Source organism: Oncorhynchus nerka, linkage group LG10, assembly GCF_034236695.1.
Source record: "Oncorhynchus nerka isolate Pitt River linkage group LG10, Oner_Uvic_2.0, whole genome shotgun sequence".
Lineage (NCBI taxonomy): Eukaryota > Metazoa > Chordata > Actinopteri > Salmoniformes > Salmonidae > Oncorhynchus > Oncorhynchus nerka.
Window position 1 is genome coordinate 33,164,019 of NC_088405.1, and position 24,874 is coordinate 33,188,892.

Consider the following 24,874-nt stretch of genomic DNA (forward strand, 5'->3'; position numbering starts at 1 on the left):
GTCCAAAAAAATAAAGATGCCTAATGTGTAAGGTCAAAGTGTTGACTGGAAAAGGACTGACCAGTTTGTACAACAGCGTGAGAACATATTTCTTCACCCGAGCTTAACTATAACTTGACATCCACCACACTCGCAAGCTGTTTTCACTTTTTTAATGCTCTGACATTTGCCTTTTAAGCTGTAATCTCTCAAGCAAGTGATGGAAAGCTTCCAAATCCTCAAAACGGCCTTGTTGTGAGTTACAATAGCATTTGCTCATGGAGTGCCTCAGCAGTGCACCAACCATAGCAACATAGTTCTAGCAGCAGTCTGGTGTTTACCTCAGGATAGGTGATGGGGGTGCCTCAGCCCCTTCAAACAAACTGTTCTTCATCATACACAATGTTCTCCATGAATAAGCGCTCAAGGCAAGACGGATAATTAGGCAGCATGCAGCCAGCGATATTGCACACACAAGGAGTATTTTAACTAGGATTGCATTTAGAAACAGGTGCACGTTTCAAACAGAGGTTAGACTAGCACAGCTACAGTACTTATGTAAGCATGAAATGCTTATTTGGAAAAGTGTCTGTTGCAATTAATGTGGCGAGACATCAGTTTACATTGGTGAAATGTAATGTTAAACAAAGACTCTTGATAAGAGCCAGAGTGTTTACAATGCCTTTCTCAACTGTTCAGGACAGGAAGTACCTGAGAATTTGATCATACCTGCATCTGTTCAGACGCTATTAGCTGCACATTAACCATATTGACCATGGCATCCTAAAATGGGGGAGAGAGTGTTGCCTCGGCCTAGGCTTTGTGTAACCCCACTTGTGCACCAGAGGAAATGTCAAGGAGTGGCAAAGACCAGTGACTCTGTAGGGTCAGGGACTGACGCCGGACTCACAGGAACAACTGGCATGATTGATGTTTCTGCTTAGATGACATCTGAACAGCAGTTCAAGGAAACACAGTATTCTGGCGCTGAGTAACCACCCCCATAAGCTATTTGAGTATGGTCTGAGGATATTGGAGTTTTGTTTCTAATATTGTGTCTCTATATCTCAACATTATTTCAGTCTCATTCCATCCCTTTTCCCAGGTCATTGCTGTGAAAGTGTTCCCGGTGAATTTATCTGGTGAAGTAAGGATGAAATAAATAAATACATTCTGGAGACAGGAACGTACGACTATCTAGCAGATGAAACGGACTGCAGCGTCAACAGAGCCGTCTAGCAGCAGACAGCTGTGAAACGCGTCAGTCTCTCTCTCTCTCTCTCTCTCTCTCTGTGTGGGTAATTCTTACTGAGGAACCCTTAACCCAATCAGTGTGCAGGGGTCAACTCTACCTTGCAAAATACTGAGTAGGTTTGTGACATGCAAGCTTGGCATTAATGTGAAGAACAGAGCTGTTGGTTGAGGTCAAAGGGGAACTGGGGAGAGTATTCCTCATATTAGGGACCACGTTTTAAATACATCACCAAAAGAAGGATAGGGTATTACTTCCTGTTAATTGGTTGGTGGATGAAGAGGGACACTCATTCAATGTTAGCTTGTAATATAGGCAGGAAGTCCTTTCTTATGAAACCACAGCAGAGGGAGACAGTATACCTCACCAGGCCTTTTTAAAGACAACAGCCCAGGTTTAAAGATGAGGTTATCCCTTTCCTGAGCAGCTCTCTCCTTGTTAAGGTAGATTATTTTTCAGCAGTGAGAGCTTCAGGCTGAAGAATGCGGGATGTTCCCTCCCCTCTGGTCCTGATGGACTTTACAGGTTTGGGAATCAGGAGAGAAGTTGGTGATTGAAAAAAAGGGAGAGAGAGAGGGAGGGGAGACGGGGGCAGGACACTGCGACTGGAAAAGTTATCTGGACACTTGATAGGAGAAGTAAGGGAACTGTCTCTTCCTTTCCATGCAGTGAATCTCTCTCTCTCTCTCTCTCTCTCTCTCTCTCTCTCTCTCTCTCTCTCTCTATATATATATATATATATATATATATATACACAGTGGGGCAAAAAAGTATTTAGTCAGCCACCAATTGTGCAAGTTCTCCCACTTAAAGAGATGAGAGAGGCCTGTAATTTTCATCATAGGTACACTTCAACTATGACAGACACAATGAGGAAAAAGATCCAGAAAATCACACTAGGATTTTTAATGAATGTATTTGCACATTTTTGTGGAAAATAAGTATTTGGTCAATAACAAAAGTTTATCTCAATACTTTGTTATATACCCTTTGTTGGCAATGACAGAGGTCAAACGTTTTCTATAAGTCTTCACAAGGTTTTCACACACTGTTGCTGGTATTTTGGCCCACTCCTCCATGCAGATCTCCTCTAGAGCAGTGATGTTTTGGGGCTGTTGCTGGGCAACATGGACTTTCAACTCCCTCCAAAGATTTTCTATGGGCTTGAGATCTGGAGAATGGCTAGGCCACTCCAGGACCTTGAAATGCTTCTTACGAAGCCACTCCTTCGTTGCCCGGGCGGTGTGTTTGGGATCATCGTCATGCTGAAAGACCCAAGTACGTTTCATCTTCAATGCCCTTGCTGATGGAAGGAGGGTTTCACTCAAAATCTCACGATACATGGCCCCATTCATTCTTTCCTTTACACGGATCAGTCGTCCTGGTCCCTTTGCAGAAAAACAGCCCCAAAGCATGATGTTTCCACCCCCATGCTACACAGTAGGTATGATGTTCTTTGGATGCAACTCAGCATTCTTTGTCCTCCACACGACAAGTTGAGTTTTTACCAAAAAGTTATATTTTGGTTTCATCTGACCATATGACATTCTCCCAATCTTCTTCTGGATCATCCAAATGCTCTCTAGCAAACTTCAGACGGGCCTGGACATGTACTGGCTTAAGCAGGGGGACACGTCTGGCACTGCAGGATTTGAGTCCCTGGCGGCGTAGTGTGTTACTGATGGTAGGCTTTGTTACATTGGTCCCAGCTCTCTGCAGGTCATTCACTAGGTCCCCCCGTGTGGTTCTGGGATTTTTGCTCACCGTTCTTGTGATCATTTTGACCCCACGGGGTGAGATCTTGCGTGGAGCCCCAGATCGAGGGAGATTATCAGTGGTCTTGTATGTCTTCCATTTCCTAATAATTGCTCCCACAGTTGATTTCTTCAAACCAAGCTGCTTACCTATTGCAGACTCAGTCTTCCCAGCCTGGTGCAGGTCTACAATTTTGTTTCTGGTGTCCGTTGACAGCTCTTTGGTCTTGGCCATAGTGGAGTTTGGAGTGTGACTGTTTGAGGTTGTGGACAGGTGTCTTTTATACTGATAACAACTTTAAACAGGTGCCATTAATACAGGTAACGAGTGGAGGACAGAGGAGCCTCTTAAAGAAGAAGTTACTGGTCTGTGAGAGCCAGAAATCTTGTTTGTTTGTAGGTGACCAAATACTTATTTTCCACCATAATTTGCAAATAAATTCATTAAAAATCCTACAATGTGATTTTCTGGATTTTTTCTCTCTCATTTTTTCTGTCATAGTTGAAGTGTACCTATGATGAAAATTACAGGCCTCTCTCATCTTTTTAAGTGGCAGAACTTGCACAATTGGTGGCTGACTAAATACTTTTTTTGCCCCACTGTGCATATATATTATATATATATATATATCGCTCTCATCCTAATACTTTCCTGCTTGTCCAATTTTGTCCCTCTGTCCCTGTGTCTCCAAGTCCCAGTACAAAGGCCCCGGTATAAGAAGGGATAGGAGATGTGAGGTGGGTAGCCAGTGTGGATTGCTGTATCCGTAAGTGGATCTGCGTGCCTGATCCCAGCGCATAAAGCTGTCAAACACCAATTGGTTATGAATAAACTCTGGTGATCTGGGAGGATGATGAATAGCAGAGCGGGATTGAGTGGGCAGTCCAGGTGTAATATCCTTCAGTCAAAGACAGTGGTATAGACTCAAACTGCCATTACGAACAGCTAAATCATCACTCTTTTTATTATGCCATTTGTTATTTGTCTTAGAAATATGTAGGGCACAGTACAGATCCAAGTGCTGGGAAACAGGCACAACACATTTTCATGATTGATTCATTGGATGTTGGATGTTGACATAAGCGGTAGTCATTTTGTACAAGGAGTCTACTGGAGTTTCCATGCTCTGTTGAGGTAAACATGATAAAAATGTGTCATTGTGGAGTTAAAAGTGCTTACACCCTGCCTAAATGGCAAAGCCCTCCAGCTTCAAATGTAACGTCAATGTTGTAATAATGTTTATCTATGAGGTCCGGCCGTGATCAAGGCTCAGTTCATGTTGTTTGTTTCACTTTCAGTGGAGTCTTTTTCTCTGTGTAATGACTCATGGCTCATTTCGGACATATGTTGTTCCTGAACCTGAAGTTCTAGAGCATTCTTCCTTATTTTGCGTTGCTCACATTGCACCCATTATCTGTTCCACTAATTCTTGTCGATAGCACTGCCTTTCTCATGCTCTCAAACCGGGTCACATAAGACAAAGGTGAGCGAGTGTGGGTGGAGGAGGTTGTTGAATGAAGGCCTTCTCCTTGTCCCTCTCCTCAGGGTAAAGGCGTACCCCTGAGGGCAGGAGTCCCACTGCCCCCTTTAAGTGCTACTCGAGCTTCCTGCTCTGGCCAGCCTTTGTTCTGCTGTTGTGAGAACAGGGGCTGCACAGAGAGTCTGGGAGCTCAGAGCATGTGTTCTTCTAATTTGCCTTGATAACTGCCAGATGATGAGGCCAGGGCCAAAGCCTACGGGCTCTTCTAATGCTGCTCTGGTGCTGCTGGTGGTGGAGGGGACAGGAAGGGGTCAGTCTGCTAAAGTGGGAGAGGGGGAAGCCGGGGCTCCTAGAGAGCAGTTCCTGGCAAGACGACTCCACTTCCTGTGTCATGGGAGTTATCTGAGTCACCTGCTCCTCTACATCTCGAGCCTCTACTGTGCCATTCAGAGTCAGAGTCAAAGCAGAACCATAGAGGGAAGTTGAAAGGTAAACCAACGGTCACAAAATCATCATAATGTCAGTTCATTTGATGACATATACACCACAATCTGTCATCCCTGTATATTACATACTGCACACTCATAGCCTATAGAGGCCTACAGGAAGTAACCTAACAGGAAGTAACCTACTGTACAGTGTGCTGCTTAGAAACAGACAAAAACAAATAATTGTTGTTTGTTTACTGCATAATGTTTTCTTGCTAGAAAATACTATTTAGGAATATTATTTCTGTATAGCAGAAACTATTCAACAGGCCAACCACTTGCTTATTTTGCAAAGGATTGGAAGCGTACTGTGGTAGCAAAGGTAACACTATTAAATACAATATCAGGAAAATTATCTCAGCTGTAGTTAAGCCGCACACTCGCCACTTGGCCCAAATTTTTTACCACAGATATGTGAGTACAGTGAAGTAACGGCTTCCTTTAGTTTGTCTACCAATATTTAGTCATTTTGATTTAAAGTGAATCTAGGTGAAAGCTGTGATCCCTTATTGATGTCACTTGTTAAATCCACTTCAATCAGTGTAGATGAAGGGGAGGAGACAGGTTAAAGAAGGATTTTTAAGCCTTGATACAATTCCAAATCAAATCAAATCAAATGCTATTTGTCACGTGCTCCGAATACAACAGGTGTAGACCTTACAGTGAAATGATTACTCATAAGCACTTAACCAACAATGCAGTTTTATTAAGAAAAATAAGTGCTAAGTAAAAAATAGAAATACAAATAATTAAAGAGCTGCAGTAAAATTGAGACATGGATTGTGTATATGCGCTATTCAGAGGGTGAATGGGTAAGACTAAAGATTTAGTGCCTTTGAACGGGGTATGGTACTGTAGTAGGTGCCAGGCGCACCGGTTTGTGTCAAGAACGGCAACGCAGCTGGGTTTTTCAACGTGGGCCATCATCCCTGTGGAACGCTTTCGACACCTTGTAGAGTCCATGCTTCGACGAATTGAGGCTATTCTGTGGGGGAGCACAGAGCACAGACACATTTGAAGATCAACTGGATCAAATGATCTTAGGTATAGTATCCAGGGACAGCGTGTATAGAGAACACTTGAGCACCACCTCTTTGATGAGTTACAGTGAGGATCACCTTATTGAAATCCAGGATGCTGGCTGTCTGTCAAGGCACAGCTGCTGTCTAAGCTTTCAAGTAGCATACGCTACCGGTCTTGAGCACGCCATGACCATAATGTCAACATGCACTTAGTAATTTGGCCTATCCTTTACGCTCTATGGCTATTACATCTGTTTATCTTATATCAGCCCACAGTCTGATGCGATCTTAATTTAAATGACTGCGCGTTAGGCATCAGCAGAGCTCTGTGTGTGATTGAGGGGCTGTGAGTTTCTATAAGTCATGAAGATGCTGTGTCTCACCACGTATGTCCTCCAGCTAGACAGACAATTACTCTGCACCTCTCCTCCATTCTCTCTCTGAGATGCAAGGACTAGGAGATGCACGCTCACTGAACATCAAATGACCAGACATGGCCTTAGATTCAGTTAGCAGTCAATATGTGTGAATTGATGTAATTAAATGTTTTTTGATTACAACACCTGAAAAACTGAATAAGAAGACACTGTCACATACATTCTCACATACATTCTCACATACATTCTCACATAGAACTTTTCAGTTGAAACACATTCCAGGTACAATCAATGGACCTACTGGTACTTTATGTCCGATAGGCTCTATTTGTAGCCAATACCAGATTTGAGCGTCTGACTCTAAAAACCTTGAACATCATCACCCCAAAGTGACTGTGTCTCGGTCAAAGACCATTAAATGATGAACGCATATCTGATTTTCCACATGAATGACCCCCATGCAGCTTCCACCCACTGTCTGTATGATTATGTGAAACCATGACCAGGAAGCAATTTGTTAGGCAGGCCTGGGAAGTCTGAAGAAGACGAGAGGTCTGCAGGTCAACACAGCAGCTATTTCCACTTACCCCTTTCTCAGGGGTGAAGGTCAGCGTGTTTCGTGCAATGAAGTTTTCCTGTCTTCTTTAAACTGGAGAGATGGAGACACTATATTTAACCGCCCCGTTAAACTGCACGGGCTGTATAGACAGGTATGGGGAGTTAAATGTTTCCAAGCCGTGAAAGGCAAAGCCAAGGGCTCTGGTATTTCCCATTGAATATTCACCATCCATACATTTCATTGTGGCTAAAAGTATCACATATGCACTTATGGATGAAGGTAAAATACACCACATGACCAAAAGTATGTGGACACCTGCTCGTCTACCATATCATTCCAAAATGACGGGCATTAATATAGAGTTGGTCCCCCCTTTGCTGCTATAACAGCCTCCACTCTTCTGGGAAGGCTTTCTACTAGATGTTGGAACATTGCTGTAGGGACTTGCTTCCATTCAGCCACAAGAGCATTAGTGAGGTCGGGCACTGATGTTGGGCGATTCGGCCTGGCTCGCATTTGGCATTCCAATTCATCCCATGGGGTTGAGGTCATGGCTCTGTGCAGGCCAGTCAAGGTCGTCCACACCGATCTCGACAAGCCATTTCTGTATGGACCTTACTTTGTGCATTGTCATGCTGAAACAGGAAAGGGCCTTCCCCAAACTGTTGTCATAAAGTTGGAAGCACGTAATCATCTAGAATGTCATTGTATGTTGTAGCGTTAAGATTTCCCTTCACTGGTACGAAGGGCCTAGGCCGAACCATGAAAAACAGCCCCAGACCATTATTCCTCGTCCACCAAACTTTACAGTTTGCACTATGCATTCGGGCAGGTGTTCTCCTGGCATCCGCCAAACCCAGATTCGTCCGTCAGAGTGCTAGATGGTGAAGCATGATTCATCACTCTAGAGAACTCGTTTCCACTGCTCCAGAGTCCAATGGCAGCAAGCTTTACACCAGTTGATGCTTGGCGCGATACGCCAAGCATCAGCGCTACGCACTTCAGGACTCGGCGGTCCCGTTCTGTGAGCTTGTGTGGCCTACCACTTTGCGGCTGATCCTTTGTTTCTCCTTGACGTTTCCACTTTACAATAACAGCACTTACAGCCCTTACAGTTGACTGGGTCAGCTCTAGCTGAAGAAATTTGATGAACTGACTTGTTGGAAAGGTGGCATCCTATGACGGTGCCCTGTTGAAAGGCACTAAGCCACTAAGCTCTTTAGTAAGGCCATTGTACTGCCAATGTTTGTCTATGGAGATTGCATGGCGGCGTGCTTGATTTTATACACTTGTCCGCAAGGGGTATCCACATACCACACGTACAGTGTATTATCATTTTATTACACATTTATACAATGGTAATAACAGCATGAATTATGTTAATTTGTTAACAAATCCCTAACCCCACCAAACCTTCTCAGTGACACACTTTAAAAGTAAAATGTCTGCAATGCTGTTTCTAGAACTAGGACTATTGAGGAAGTCTCTGCTCAGTCTAAAGAGTGAATTTTAGCTGTCAACACGCAGTGATGCAAATGTTTCCGTTCTGCTCACCTCCACAGGGAGACTCCTCCACTGATCCAGTCGTCCGCCGTGAAGATCAGGACACTTACATAGGGCAAGGCCACGTTACACTGGTGACGGACACTGACAGCCTAGACCATTAAACGCTTCATCAAGTAAGTTTTACTGCACCTTGTAGGGGCACCACTGCAAGGTTAACAGGCATAATAATTACAAAGCCCTGTATTGCAGAGGATATGGAATAATATAAGAGCCTGTTACAGATTGCTTATTTTGGATCGTCTCCAAAAACGGTATGAGCATACCCTCGATGGTATGACTTTGGGATCTTCAGTCTGGAAATGCTAAAGATTCCGGGTTTATTTAATCAGAATCGTCATGCTTCCATTATTTTTCATTACTGTATTTCGATATTCAAGTCGGAGTTTTATTATAATAAACTGAAGTGCATTCCCAAGTTGTTGTTTATCAGACAACATACATTAATAATATGAGTTCCCATTTCTCAATGGCCTCGGGTTGTTTTTCACTGAACTTAGTCCACTTGAAGCCTGGAACGCCGAAGCTCAGAGAAGCCGTCACTCTAGGACATCTGCTTAAAAATACAGAAAGAAAGCAACACTAGAGAGTATTATTGGAACAACTTATCTGTACCTATCATCTATCTTAGTCCAATCCATTTTTTGTCTTTCAGACTTTGACTCTCTCTTGGAAACTGCAGGCACATCCCAGTCCTCAGAGCTCTTAAAAATATTGTAGAAACTGGAATGTTTGGCCTTCTTCTTGAAGGCTAGATGTTGTTGAATGATAAGTGACCATTTCATCTCATGATTGTAGTGTTGAATGACATTTCCTTCCATTTTTGGAGAGAAAGTATTGCCTGTCTGTAAAGTATGTGCATACAGTACATTCACAACCAGCAACTCTCCAGAGTTAACCACACGCATGGTTAAGGAGACATAAACAAAAACAGAACAGATTGTATAGACTGCAGCTCTAAACACACAGGTGATTGAGTTAAGGATCCAGATTACCAGTCAAACGTTTTTTTAGTTTTTTAAAAATATATATTTTTAAATATTTTCTACATTGTAGAACAATAGTGAAGACATCAACACACATGAAACAACACATGTGGAATCATGTAATAACCAAAAAAGTGTTAAAGAAATTCAAATGTGTTTTATATTTGAGATTCTTAAAAGTAGCTACCCTTTGCCTTGATGACAGCTTTGCACACTCTCGGCATTCTCTCAAACAGCTTCACCTGGAATGCTTCTCCAACATTCTTGAAGGAGTTCCCACATATGCTGAGCATTTGTTGGCTGCTTTTCCTTCACTCTGTGGTCCAACTCATTCCAAACCATCTCAATTGGGTTGAGGTTGGGTGAGGTCAAGTCATCTGATGCAGCACTCCATCACTCTCCTTCTTGGTCAAATAGCCCTTACACAGCTTGGAGGTATGTTGGGTCAATGTCCTGTTGAAAAATAAATGATAGACCCACTAAGCGCAAACCAGATGGGATGGCGTATTGCTGCAGAATTCTGTGGCAGCCATGCTGGTTAAGTGTGCCTTGAATTCTAAATAAATCACAGACAGTGTCACCAGCAATGAACCCCCACACTATCACACCTCCTCCTACATGCTTCATGGTGGGAACCACACATGCGGAGATCATCTGTTCACCTACTCTGCATCTCACAAAGACACGAAGGTTGGAACCAAAAATTTGGACTCAATAGACCAAAGGACAGATTTCCACCGGTCTAATGTCCATTGCTCGTGTTTCTTGGCCCAAGAAAGTCTCCTCTTCTTATTGGTGTCCTTTAGTAGTGGTTTCTCTGCAGCAAATCGACCATGAAGGCCTGATTCAGGCAGTCTCCTCTGAACAGTTGATGTTGAGATGTGTCTGTTACGTGAATTCTGTGGAGCATTTATTTGGGCTGCAACCTGAGGTGCAGTTAACTATAATGAACTTATCTTCTGCAGCAGAGGTAACTCAGGGTCTTCCTTTCCTGTGGCGGTCCTCATGAGAGAAATGTTTCGTCATAGCGTTTGATAGTTTTTGAAGAAATGTTCAAAGTTCTTAAAATGTTCCACATTGACTGACCTTCATGTCGTAAAGTAATGATGGATTGTAATTTCTCTTTGCTTATTTGAGCTGTTCTTGACATAATATGGATTTGATCTTTTACCAAATAGGGCTATCTTCTGTATACCACCCCTATCTTTGTTACAAGACAACTGATTGGCTCAAACGCAGTAAGAAGGAAAGAAATTCCACAAATTAACTTTTATCAAGGCACACCTGTTAATTGAAATGCGTCCAGGTGACTACCTCATGAAGCTGGTAGAGAGAATACCAATTGTGCAAAGCTGTCATCAAGGATACTTTGAAGAATCTCAAATATAAAATATATTTTGATTTGTTCAATCGTTTTTTGGTTACTACATGATTCCATATGTGTTATTTCGTAGTTTTGATGTCTTCACTGTTATTCTGCAATGTAGAAAATAGTAAAACAAAGAAAAACCCTTGAATGAGTAGGTGTATCCAAACTTTTGACTGGTACTGTACATTTATGACCCCTGGATAATACTGAGGGCTCAAATGCCCAGTAGAGACACCATTACAGTCTCCTTGCTTCATCGCCAAAAGTTTATGCTACTGGTGTTTCACCATCTATACTCACTTTGTTAAATGATCTAACTAAATGAAACCACTATGGCCTTGTAATTCACTCTCTTTGACATTGTCATCCAAGTGGAGACTCCTGATATACACTGAGTGTACAAAACATTAGGAACTGCTCTTTTCATGACGTAGACTGACCAGGTGAATCCAGGTAAAAGCTATGATCCCTTATTGATGTCACTTGTTAAATCCACTTCAATCAGTGTAGATGTCAGTGTAGATGAAGGGGAGGAGACAGGTTAAAGAAGGATTTGTTATCATTATCTTTTAATAAAATATTTTTTTTTACTAATACACTTGCTCAGCTAAAGAGATTTTGTTTAACAAGTCATATTTTTGGCATCCTTATTTTTCATGTCATCTGACCATAGAACTGGTTCCAATCCAAGTCCCTATGCTGTTTAGCAAACTCCAGGTGTTTACATTTGTTGGAAGACATGAAAATAGAGCTCTTTGGCCACGCCCACCAGTGGTGGGTTTGGCGTCGAAATAAGGATGCATAAGCAGAAAAGTACCCCATACCTACTGTAAAATATGGTGGTGGATCTTTGATGATATGGGATTATTTTGCTTCCACTGGTCCTGGGGCCCTTGTTTAACGTCAAAGGCATCATGAACTTTACCCAGTACCACAATATTTCTGCCTCTGCCAGGAGGCTGAAACTGAAAGATCCCTCCCAATGTTTTCTCCAATCTCATAAAACATTTTAGAAAAAGTTTCAGTGCCATTAGAGAGAAAGTATTGCCTGTCTGTAAAGTATTAGACTTGGACCTGAAACACAGGAGAAGAACGAGCAGGAACACAGGCCTATGTCGTCATTAAAGAGTGCATTACAAGTAATGTTTTCCCCATGTGCTTGGGGCTAACTGTAAGATACATGGAATACAATTAAGACTTTCCCTTGAATATGTTATTAATGTCATTGCTTTTAACCATTTATCCCTAAAATATGTATTATCTACTGACCAGGTGCTCTTCAGACCAGTCATACAGGCAGGACAGCAGGTATATTGTTTGCTTTATTAACAAGCCAGTTCATCCAATCATTAAATTATAAGATTACGAACATATGCATATAGTATGCAAGCTCCTGCTATGATGAAATGGCTGAAAAATTATTTTTTTCTCCAGAAAATAATATTTCAGAAAAACGAAATGCCCGGACAAAAAATAATCAGTAGATCTGAGAGTGAAACGGAGACAAAAAGCAGGCAGCTTCAATTACACTAACAACTTTCAATTGTTCTGGTATTGGGTCGAAAGTAGTAAAAGGATGGAGTATCCATCTGTTTTACTACAACTGGTCAATCGGCCCTTTGGAAGACGCCGTGCAACTTTGCCAGAAGTCAAGAGAGCATATTTTGGAAATAAGGCTACAACTTCAAAAGAGACCATTTGCCACCCTACAGCCACTTCTTAAGAGGAGACAGTAAATCCAGCTGCTACACATCAGAGAGTGACTGTGCAACGCCCACACCCTTTTAAATCCAGTCAAGGTTTTTGTGGCATATCGATGAGAAGTCAAAGTGGTATTTTATGGATATATAATGTCGAATTAAGTGCATAATATCGATGCGCCTAAATATATTGCTGCCTTCAAGTTCTGTCGGAAATCTGGAAATACAAGTTTCCTACTCGGAAATAACCACTTCAAAGGTGCTTCAAGTCAGAATTACAAATTGTCAAAGAGGGGCTGTACTGGCTGATTTCAACTTGGTTTTTCTCCTCCTCATTAAAGGCCAATACGGAATTCAAAACAATAACAGAGCTTTCACCCCTGCACTTGTTTTGGTAAACAGCTGAGGGATGAGGCTTGAGAAAAATAACCACTCTCAAAAAGGACTGATAATAATTTCACTTTCCCATTTTAGAAAATACTGTTATTATGCCAAATTATAATTTGTAGACTTTTGGGTCTATAATTGATGTATATGACTACTACCGATGCCAAATAGGCTGTTTTCAAATGGAAAACTTAATTTTGATAATGTGGATAATATTGCTAGTTTGACAACGTTTGTAAGCTAGCTTACTTTAGTATTAGCAACATTAGCTAGCTCACCTGTTTTAATTATTATCCGACTTCAAAAGCACTTGAACGTAATAATGTCTTATTTACAACTTCACCAACGGGGAAATACCAGATTCCGAGGACCATTTGAAGGCAGCGTTTAACTTTATCATTAGGAAATGGTAAGAGATAGAAAAGGGCAATGGTCAATGTTTTCTGGACGGAAATGACGTAAAGCAGCTGAAAATGGTTGGATGTACGGCAGAGATGTTGACTCTTCGGTTTGATCTGGTGCAGTTAGATGTGGTTTTACAACCTGGTGCTAGATACAGACCGTGCCGAACAGTGGACTTAAATAGAAGGCGATATGGCCCTTCTTTCAAAGAGTTTGACGCATCTATAGCAGCAGGATATCCCCATTATCAACACAAGTGCTACGGAAACCCGTTGTTTGTACACTGCTTTTGTAATACCGAGAATTATATTGTCTTATTGTGCGTCATGCCCAGTTTCTGCGAGGTCTCTTTGGCCTTTTGTCCTTATGCTCACTCCAAAATTTATATTGTTGCAATGAACCAACGTCAAACACTTCTTTTAAGCACAAAAGGCGGTAAGCACTTTTCTATTTCAGGACAATAACATGATTACTTGCATTTTCATTCCAAGGACGCAATTGGAGGCTATTTCCTAACTGATTTATAAAACACTTATCTCCGATGGTTCAAAGAGTGCCCGGCTCCCCAACCTGTGTGTGTGTGTGTGTGCATGTATGTGTGTTGTGTGTGTCTAGATTGTAGGCTATACATTAAACTGAAGGAGAGAAATCACCCTAATTCTCCTTACATTTAGCTACTTTTCTGAGGGTACATCTCTTTGAGGAGAACAGAAACATACTTTGAACTTAACCTGATGAAATTGATAGATGTTAATTTAAGACAACCCTTTCATCTCTTTAATGAAAACATGGTATGAAACTTGTAGCTGTCAGGCCATGAGCAATTATGGACAATGCTGCGACAGCAGAATGTTTACCTGGCCTCAATTCTACTCACTTACCCCTCTGATATTAGGAGTGCCTCATCTTTGCTACTTTCTGTGCCTGTTAACTGCTATTAGTCTCAATTGAAAATGGATGAATCACCCTAAATGTTTACAAAAGTTGCTTAGAATCCCTTGAAGTTGTGATGAATGGGCCTTTGGTTCTTAGTGAAAAGGGAGACTGGAAAGTATTCAATATTTTTTGTTCATAAACTACGCTGCGTTATATATAATGTTTCAAGCAATGCATAGTCGCTTTATAAAATAGCCCGTTTTACTGTAACGTACCCCAGATCTGTTGGCATGATATTGAGTTTCACATTTTTTTCAACCGTCTTGGCTCTTATGTACAACTTTCCCATGGTATTTTCTGGGAGACAGACAGACAGCCGTTGCTGGAAATATCATTTGCTGGGTCATCAACAGGACACACCAAATTGTGTGCCTCTTAAGATTTGCTCGCATTTAAAACAACACAATGGAACTGTTTGCGTTGAACTCATTTGGAAATGACCTGTCGGTGCTTTTCCCTGAGGCGTATGCGTGAAAGGAATGACTCCCCTCCACCAGAAGACATGTCCAATTTCTCAGGCCTACAGAACATACCCTGGTCGGGAAAAGGGAGGACCAATAATAAGGACAAATCCAAACCTATTAAATTAGCATGATGACCATGCAATAAATAGAAGTATTTAAAATCAGTCAACTGCAACTGATGAAACATCCACAATTTATTAATTTGTTCATTTGGCTCTTACTTTTGGCTCCAATAACTTGACCTTAAAAATGTACTAAATCAGTGTAAGATGCACTTAGGCTGTCATTCAAAAATAGACATTTAATCAACTGCTCTGGACAAAATTACCACCCACTTTCTTCTGCAATGGTCATTAATGGGATGTCCCACACCTGAGTCAACAGAGCAAGCCACTGGTGTAATGAGAGGGGTTTAGTCCAGTCAGATTCTAGTCAACTGTGACATGGCTGCAATTACTCCTCATTGACATTCATCTAACGGAAAGGAACAGTCCCCTCCCCTCAGAGCAGTTGTGAGCGTCTGTAGGAACAGGCTCTCCAGCCATCAGCAATAACTAGAAACTTCAGCCGAGGTGATCCATTAGTACAGAAGGATTGTACGGGCCAAGACCAGTGTTAATGTTATTTCGGGGCTCCTGTTAGCATGGTCCTGAAGGGCTACTGATGGCCAGTATTTTACATTTGGCTAATGTCATACTGTACAAGACTTGCATGAAGGTGTCAAGCTAAGGAGGCTCATTAATTGAAGCATGTAATTACATGTCATGTTACATGCCAACCTGCAATCTATATAGATATTTTGGAGACAGGCTATACTGTATTTACATCCGCAGATAAACATATTTCAATGATGGCTTCATATTAGGCTGCAGTATATTATTGGCACTGTAATACAATAGAGGCCAGGGCTTTACACTGTAGTTCAGGACATCCTTTTCTACATTCACCTGTATTAATGTTCACTTAACCTTTATTTAACTAGGCAAGTCAGTTAAAAACTAATTCCCCCCCCCCCACACTATCCACTCAGGGGAGTGATGGAGGGCCAATAACAACAGAGCCCCATGCTGGATGAAAGTGTACATTCTCTTTTTATTGCCTTGAAAACACTTAACCCTCGTGCTGACCCAGGGAGGATGAAACCCCTTCACCCTCCATTCACACAGAGGTGGTCCCCTCCACCCCCTGTCTATACAAAGGAGCTGTGCTGTGGCTCAGTGACACGACGGGTCCTTAAGGTCTCTTCCTGAAGTCTCCATATGAAAGCTATGTCAGAAAAAACGTTGTTTACCCTCTGTTTTTTCTCCATTGTTCTGTTGTTTCTATCTTAATGCTGTTATCTCACTGGAAACATGTCGTTCTCGGAAACAATTCTCTTGGATTCAAAACATGAGATACATGGATAACGCAAAGAATAAGGTTCAAGGGAACCACAGGGTTATCCAATGAGGAACTGAGGAAGGGGATACCGATATTACAGATAGTAGTACAGACCAAGTATTCTGTACTTCCCAGCCCAAATAAAGACCACCACCCGGAGGAGTAGGGTTTGCTTGCAACCAGTGGTAGGAACCTGGAATGTATGCAGTCACTATAGGGATGAGATGACAGACAGGGTTTAGGAAATATCATGCAGATTACAGGTGCAGACTTTACTGCAAAGTTAGCCACCCTGCGTTTTATGTCAGACAGAGAGGAACAGAAAGTGCACAGTGTCTCCAAAAGCACTTGTGTGGGGACTGTTGGGGCATAACAACTGCTTGGACCATCAAACACATATGCCGGTTGGGTTTCACTGAAAATGTACAGCACCACTATCTTATTTTTCCCAACACTAAATATAAACATGGCTAAGGTGGGCAAGATCAAATGCTTCCTGGGGTTAAAGTTCTGATTCACGCCAAATACTGTGACTCTCGGAGCCTGACGATATCCCTGCCGTGCAACATGAAAAAAGCTCTTTCTGAAACCTGCATCCTTCCTTTACTTAGTTGTTGTGATCTTGTGTAGGAAATACAAAATGGCACTTGGAAAACTCCCTGTGGTTGGAAAGAGACCAAACTACCAGGTCTTGGGGTTTTGGAAGGCACATGTACATACAGATCAATATTCCTGCTTTTGGAAGGACAGAGAAGTGATAGAGTTTGTGATGTAAAGTGTGTATGAAGTGATGGAGTGGATGCCTCCACTAAGACAGGGGAGGGGAGCTTGGGGCTGGTATTTCAGCGATCCCTGCCAGTCTAATTTGTTTCTCTGGGCGTCTGATTAGCCCTTGAATTGCAGCGATTACCAGAGGTGCTCTCATGTTTTCTCAGCTGACAGCCGAGGCACTCTGCTGCAGGCAAGCAATTAGGTCTGTTTGCTTCTAATAGACAAAGTATGGACTGGCATCTATAGACGTAGATACAGGCGTTACTGGGTCCAGGAAGGGATATGTTTATCCACTATCCTAAGATGATATCTGGTAATCGAGGTAACGAAGAGAAGAATGTATCTGGGACATTGGTTAAGTATGACTGACTGAAATAGTTGTCGGTTGTCACTGGAACCTTCCTTTTTATGCTCTTATAACGCTGAGCGGTTAGTGCTTTTTGAGGTCGGTTCGGTTTTGGTTAGATTATTAAAAAATAATCACGGATTTCGGTTTTGATTATTTTTGCGTTATGAAATAATGACATTAAAATGATTTTTGAGGTTTTTTATAGAAATTCCAAAGCCATAAATAGTGAACATTAAATTGCCAAAACATTTAAAACATTCCATTGTTTCTGTCAGGTCCACATTGGGCAGACATCAACAGAAAAAGAGGAAATTACTAAGAAAAAATGTAATATTTCAGTTGCGTATATAACTTAATTCTAGGCTAGTAGCTAGCTAGAAGCTGCCTAAGTATGCAGCAGAGCTGTTTGACAAAATGTATTTACTAGTTCCTATTTAGCTAGGTTAGTTCAACGTAGATAAGGCATACTTTCAAGACTACTTAATACCAACTACTACAACAAAAAAATGTTCAGCCTGCCACAGCCTGCCACAGGAGTTGCTAGTGCGCGATTAGACAAGGATATCCCTGCCGGCCAAAACCTCCCTAACCCGGACGACGCTGGGCCAATTGTGCGCTGCCCCATGGGCCTCCCGGTCGCGGCCGGCTGCGACAGAGCCTGGGCTCGAACCCAGAATCTCTGGTGGCACAGCTAGCACTGCGATGCAGTGCCTTAGACCACTGCGCCACCCGGGAGGCCCAGTGTCCCACATACACTACATGTACAAAAGTATGTGGACACCCCTTCAAATTAGTGGATTTGGCTGTTTCAGTGGCGTTCGATGTGGCACCTTCATAAGACACCACCTTTCCAACATGTCAGTTCATCAAATTTCCACCCTGCTAGAGCTGACCCGGTCAACTCTAAGTGCTGTTATTGTGAAGTGAAAATGTCTAGGAGCAACAACGGCTCAGCCGCAAAGTGGTAGGCCACACAAGCTCACAGAACTGGACCACAGAGTGCTAAAGTGTGTAGCACGTACAAATCGTCTGTCCTCATTTGCAACACTCACTACCAAGTTCCAAAGTTCCTATGGAAGCAACGTCAGCACAATAACTGTTCGTTGGGAGCTCCATGAAATGAGTTTGCATGGCCGAGCAGCTGCACACAAGCCTAACATCACCATGCGCAATGCCAAGAGTCGGCTGGAGTGGTGTACAGCTCCCCGCCATTGGACTCTGGAGCAGTGAAAATGCATTCTCAGGAGTGATGAATCACGGTTCATGATCTGGCAGTCCGATGGACAAATCTGGTTTGGGCGGATGCAAGGAGAACACTACCTGCCACAATGCATAGTGCCAATGCATAGTAACAATGGAATTCAAGTAATTGAACCGATGTGATCAATTATTTGTTTAATAACCTGAAAGAATACGAAATTTAGTCACTAGCTCTTATGTTTATCCCAATTTGGTTCTTCCTATTTCATCACATTGAAGGTATTACTCGACCCCCAACAAGCAGCTGACAGATTGTCGTCATAACAGGCTTTCAACGGACACAAAGGCCGAGAGGGTGCAGGGATTTCAAAGCCGTCAGTACTTTGCGCTGATACAAATGGTGAAGAAAATTGCCATGAAAGTTCTTATTTTAACAGCAGAAGGAAATTTCCTTTCATCTAAGATGTCCCAAAACAGCCGGTAGACTCTCAACATTAAAAAATATATATATATATATATATATATATATATATATATATGTGTATATAAAAAAAATATATATATATATATATATATGTGTATATAAAAAATATATATATTTTATATACATATTTTTTTCTTAGGGGATAGATCAGCTTTAATATTGCAGATATATTGTAGCTTCCATCAATGTAATTGGCTGCATCACTTCCAATCCCCCATATATATTTTTGCAAATATATACACACTAACCTTTCAAAAGTTTGGGGTCACTTAAGAATGTCCTTGTTTTTTAAAATAACATCAAATTGATCATCAATACATTGTTCATGTTGTAAATGACTATTGTAGCTGGAAACGGCAGATTTTTTAAATGGAATATCTACAAAAGCGTACAGAGGCCCATTATCAGCAACCATCACTCCTGTGTCCCAATGGCACGTTGTGTTAGCTAATCCAAGTTTATAATTTTAAAAGGCCAATTGATCATTAGAAAACCCTTTTGCAATTATGTTAGCACAGCTGAAAACTGTTGTGCTGATTAAAGAAGCCACTCCTCTTTATATTCTGGTTAGAGCCAGTTTGCACTGTTCTGTGAAGGGAGTAGTACACAGTGTTGTATGAGATCTTCAGTTTCTTGGCAATTTCTCGCATGGAGTAGCCTTTATTTCTTAGAACAAGAATAGACTGAAGAGTTTCAGAAGGAAGAGCTTTGTTTTCTGGCCATTTTGAGCCTGTAATCGACCCCACAAATGCTGATGCTCCAGATACTCAACTAGTCTAAAAAAGGCCAATTTTATTGCTTCTTTATCAGAACAACAGTTTTCAACTGATCAATTCAATGTTATTCTAATTAACGGACAAAAAATATGTTTTTCTTTCAAAAACAAGGACATTTCTAAGTGACCCCAAACTTTTGAACGGTAGTGTATATATACATAAATATATATATATGTATATATACATTTAAAAAATATATATATATATATATATACAGTGCCTTGCGAAAGTATTCGGCCCCCTTGAACTTTGCGACCTTTTGCCACATTTCAGGCTTCAAACATAAAAATATAAAACTGTATGTTTTTGTGAAGAATCAACAACAAGTGGGACACAATCATGAAGTGGAACGACATTTATTGGATATTTCAAACTTTTTTAACAAATCAAAAACTGAAAAATTGGCCGTGCAAAATTATTCAGCCCCTTTACTTTCAGTGCAGCAAACTCTCTCCAGAAGTTCAGTGAGGATCTCTGAATGATCCAATGTTGACCTAAATGACTAATGATGATAAGTACAATCCACCTGTGTGTAATCAAGTCTCCGTATAAATGCACCTGCACTGTGATAGTCTCAGAGGTCCGTTAAAAGCGCAGAGAGGATCATGAAGGACAAGGAACACACCAGGCAGGTCCGAGATACTGTTGTGAAGAAGTTTAAAGCCGGATTTGGATACAAAAAGATTTCCCAAGCTTTAAACATCCCAAGGAGCACTGTGCAAGCGATAATATTGAAATGGAAGGAGTATCAGACCACTGCAAATCTACCAAGACCTGGCCGTCCCTCTAAACTTTCAGCTCATACAAGGAGAAGACTGATCAGAGATGCAGCCAAGAGGCCCATGATCACTCTGGATGAACGGCAGAGATCTACAGCTGAGGTGGGAGACTCTGTCCATAGGACAACAATCAGTCGTATATTGCACAAATCTGGCCTTTTTGGAAGAGTGGCAAGAAGAAAGCCATTTCTTAAAGATATCCATAAAAAGTGTTGTTTAAAGTTTGCCACAAGCCACCTGGGAGACACACCAAACATGTGGAAGAAGGTGCTCTGGTCAGATGAAACCAAAATTGAACTTTTTGGCAACAATGCAAAACGTTATGTTTGGCGTAAAAGCAACAAAGCTCATCACCCTGAACACACCATCCCCACTGTCAAACATGGTGGTGGCAGCATCATGGTTTGGCCATGCTTTTCTTCAGCAGGGACAGGGAAGATGGTTAAAATTGATGGGAAGATGGATGGAGCCAAATACAGGACCATTCTGGAAGAAAACCTGATGGAGTCTGCAAAAGACCTGAGACTGGGACGGAGATTTGTCTTCCAACAAGACAATGATCCAAAACATAAAGCAAAATATACAATGGAATGGTTCAAAAATAAACATATCCAGGTGTTAGAATGGCCAAGTCAAAGTCCAGACCTGAATCCAATCGAGAATCTGTGGAAAGAACTGAAAACTGCTGTTCACAAATGCTCTCCATCCAACCTCACTGAGCTCGAGCTGTTTTGCAAGGAGGAATGGGAAAAAAATTCAGTCTCTCGATGTGCAAAACTGATAGAGACATACCCCAAGCGACTTACAGCTGTAATCGCAGCAAAAGGTGGCGCTACAAAGTATTAACTTAAGGGGGCTGAATAATTTTGCACGCCCAATTTTTCAGTTTTTGATTTGTCAAAAAAGTTTGAAATATCCAATAAATGTCGTTCCACTTCATGATTGTGTCCCACTTGTTGTTGATTCTTCACAAAAAAATACAGTTTTATATCTTTATGTTTGAAGCCTGAAATGTGGCAAAAGGTCGCAAAGTTCAAGGGGGGCGAATACTTTCGCAAGGCACTGTATATATATATATATATATATATATACATATATACATATACATATATATATATATATGTGTATACACACATATATATATATATATATATATATATATATATGTATACACACATATATATATATACACATATATATATACACATATATATATACACATATATATACACATATATATATACATATATATACACATATATATACATATATATATACACACATATATACACATATATATACATATATATACACATATATACACACATATATATACACATATATACATATATATATATATATATATACACATATACATCAATACACATACATACATATAAATACATGTCTTTAAAAATATAGATTTTCTTTATTACCCTCCAACCTACCACCCCTCCCCCAATTGGAGCAAACTAGTGAACAACAACTCTTAAGATCTCAGCATTAGTAAAGGCTCAGACAGGTATGTATGCTCCACTAGTCTTTCAGGAACCTTCTCCTACTGAATTTGGCTAAGCATGCACCAAGGAGAGGACAAAAATCTGATGTTCGTAGGAGCCAAAAGGTATATACCACTCTGTGTTTGTTTTGGAATGTTTTTGAGCTTGCTATAGTTGTATTACCATTATTTGCAAGTTTGATTATCAGCACCATCGCAACCATTTCACATAACATAGCGTGGTGCCTTGTATTATCTCGTGTCGACAGAAATAACAATATGCAATACAAAATTCCCATTACAACTGAGCTAATGATCATAGTGCCTTAGTATAGTCTTAAAGCTGCAATATGTCACTTTTTGGGCGACCGACCAAATTCACATAGAAATGTGAGTTATAGATCTATTTCTGCATTGTCCATCTTTAAGGGAGATATTGCCTCAATTTAATCATGCTTTTCAAAAATTCTTGCAAGAGGCCTATCAAGTTAGTCACTCTTGAACAATGCCAAGGTTACCTAACCACCACGACCCAGAAATCAATCTGTCTCCTCCTGCTCCATATTGCACCTCTATTGCACCTTCAGCTGCCTTGAGGGTCACTTTAGTGTGGACTGACTGGACAGGCCTTTCATAAGACCCATGTCAGGAGTTGGAGAGAGAGAGAAGTGAGAGAGAGAGAAGTGAGAGAGAGAGAGAAGTGAGAGAGAGAGAGAGAAGTGGGAGAGAGAGAAGTGGGAGAGAGAGAAGTGAGAGAGAGAGAGAAGTGAGAGAGAGAAGTGAGAGAGAGAAGTGAGGGAGCAAAGTGAGAGTGAGAAGTGAGAGAGAAGAGAGAAGTGAGGAAGAGAAGTGAGGAAGAGAAGTGAGGGAGAGAAGTGAGGGAGAGAAGTGAGGGAGAGAAGTGAGGGAGGGAAGTGAGAGAGAGAAGTGAGAGAGAGAAGTGAGAGAGAGAAGTGAGAGAGAAGTGAGAGAGAGAGAGAAGTGAGAGAGAGAGAAGTGAGAGAGAGAGAAGTGAGGGAGAGAAGTGAGAGAGAGAAGTGAGAGAGAAGAGAGAAGTGAGGGAGAGAAGTGAGGGAGAGAAGTGAGAGTGAGAAGTGAGAGAGAAGAGATAAGTGAGGGAGAGAAGTGAGGGAGAAGAGAGAAGTGAGGGAGAGAAGTGAGGGAGAGAAGTGAGGGAGAGAAGTGAGAAGTGAGAGAGAGAAGTGAGAGAGAGAAGTGAGAGAGAAGAGAGAAGTGAGGGAGAGAAGTGAGAGAGAAGTGAGAGAGAGAAGTGAGGGAGAGAAGTAAGAGAGAGAAGTGAGAGAGAGAGAGAAGTGAGAGAGAGAGAGAAGTGTGGGAGAGAAGTGTGAGAGAGAGAAGTGAGAGAGAGAAGTGAGAGAGAGAAGTGAGAGAGAGCGAGAGAGAAGTGAGAGAGAGAGAGAGAAGTGAGAGAGAGAAGTGAGAGAGAGAAGTGAGGGAGAGTGATGGGGTAGAAACTGTCCAGAGGGGCATCAAAGCGGTTCCTTGAGGTCACTGCACTTGTGTACCCGAGGGAGGTAGCCATCACACCACGGAGCCCTGACAGGGCCGCTTCCTGCTCAGTCATTACAGCTCCTGAGTGATGGCTGGGGTGCAACATTGATTGCCATGTTCCACAACTTAGCCCAGATCCTCACGCTAGCAGACGCTGTCTTGGGGTTGCTCTAGGGAAGGATCTTGTAACTTTGTCAGAGACAGTATCTTTTCAGTATCTTTTCAGAGACAGTATCTTTTCAGCTTTTCAGGCCTGAATCTTGCAAGTACGCTAATGCATCCAATATTAAAGAGCCTCTCTTTCTCTCACAGCACACGGAGGATATCTGAAGGCGGACGTCAACAACATGAACAGAGTAATAGCTCTAAGGAAAGTCATGGAAACCTTCAGGAGACCTAGGTTAAGATACCTACCGTATATTTCCAAATAAAATTCTGTCCACAACCTACTGTGTACACGTATCACTTATGTAATCTCATAAACATTGTTTTCCTCTATTCATAAATGTTGGGAAGGCATTTGTTCCACTAAGATTACTGTCTCATCCTCTCTCAGAGGACCCCAAACTCTACTGGATGTCTGGTCCTAACTCGGATGTATAGGAGCTTTGATGAAAACAAATCCCACCCAAAGGCCTCTTTGTTATTGTCATACTGTCCTGCCAAATAGCTGCTATTACTACGCTGGGAAACGCTCTGGCCAGTACTTTTCCCCCTATGTTGTCTACAGCACATCTAGGAGTGTTCTATCCAGCCTTAGCAGTTACTTATTGTGTTGTAATGTTTGCTTTAATGGAGCAAAGGCACCTATGTCTCACTGACCTGGCAAGAATTAACATACAGTAGTTGCCACTTCATTTCTGCCAATTTTACAACTTGTAATTGTGAACATGCAATTAGACTCCAATCCATTTGGCAAGCTGCATCTTCATAGGAACTCAATGACCTGCACTTAAATGATTAGAGATCCATTCAAAATATTCAGTGATAGATCTTCAAGGTGTTTGGAACCAGAAATGAAACAAAAACTTGGAAAAACCTGGAGGAGATGCATTGCATCATACCCAAAAGTACTTTCACAGCTTGCACTAGGGCTAAGCCTCCATGCAGACAGTGAGAGAAAAACACACAAAAAAAGCAGACTCTGTTCGGGAGTATCCATATTCTTTCTGTGAACTACTGAGCTGCATGCTTGGTGAGACACAGGAGATGAGGAGTTTCAGCCTGTTTGTGTTTTTTTCTTGTGGTGAGGCAGTGGCACCTCTAGGAGGTCAATCTGTTAAAGAGCCCACTGGCTGGTTTAGGGGCAGGTGCTACACGACCAATGCCCCGGGGCCCTCTGGTTTATGTCTTTTGGCTGCACCTCAAGGAGGCATAGTGTTCCTCTGCTCTCGTATTCCCAGACT

At 41.6% G+C, this 24,874-nt stretch overlaps 1 long non-coding RNA gene across 1 annotated transcript in view; it reads left to right on the forward strand.

Annotated features, from left to right (window-relative positions):
- LOC115136347 (uncharacterized) overlaps positions 1 to 23,900 on the forward strand; it is a 29,160-nt gene extending 5,260 nt beyond the window's left edge. Inside the window, exons 2-3 of the long non-coding RNA XR_003864595.2 lie at positions 8,475 to 8,591; positions 23,781 to 23,900. This is a non-coding gene — a long non-coding RNA (uncharacterized LOC115136347). The remainder of the gene's footprint in view (positions 1 to 8,474; positions 8,592 to 23,780) is intronic.
- Positions 23,901 to 24,874: the final 974 nt, after the last annotated feature.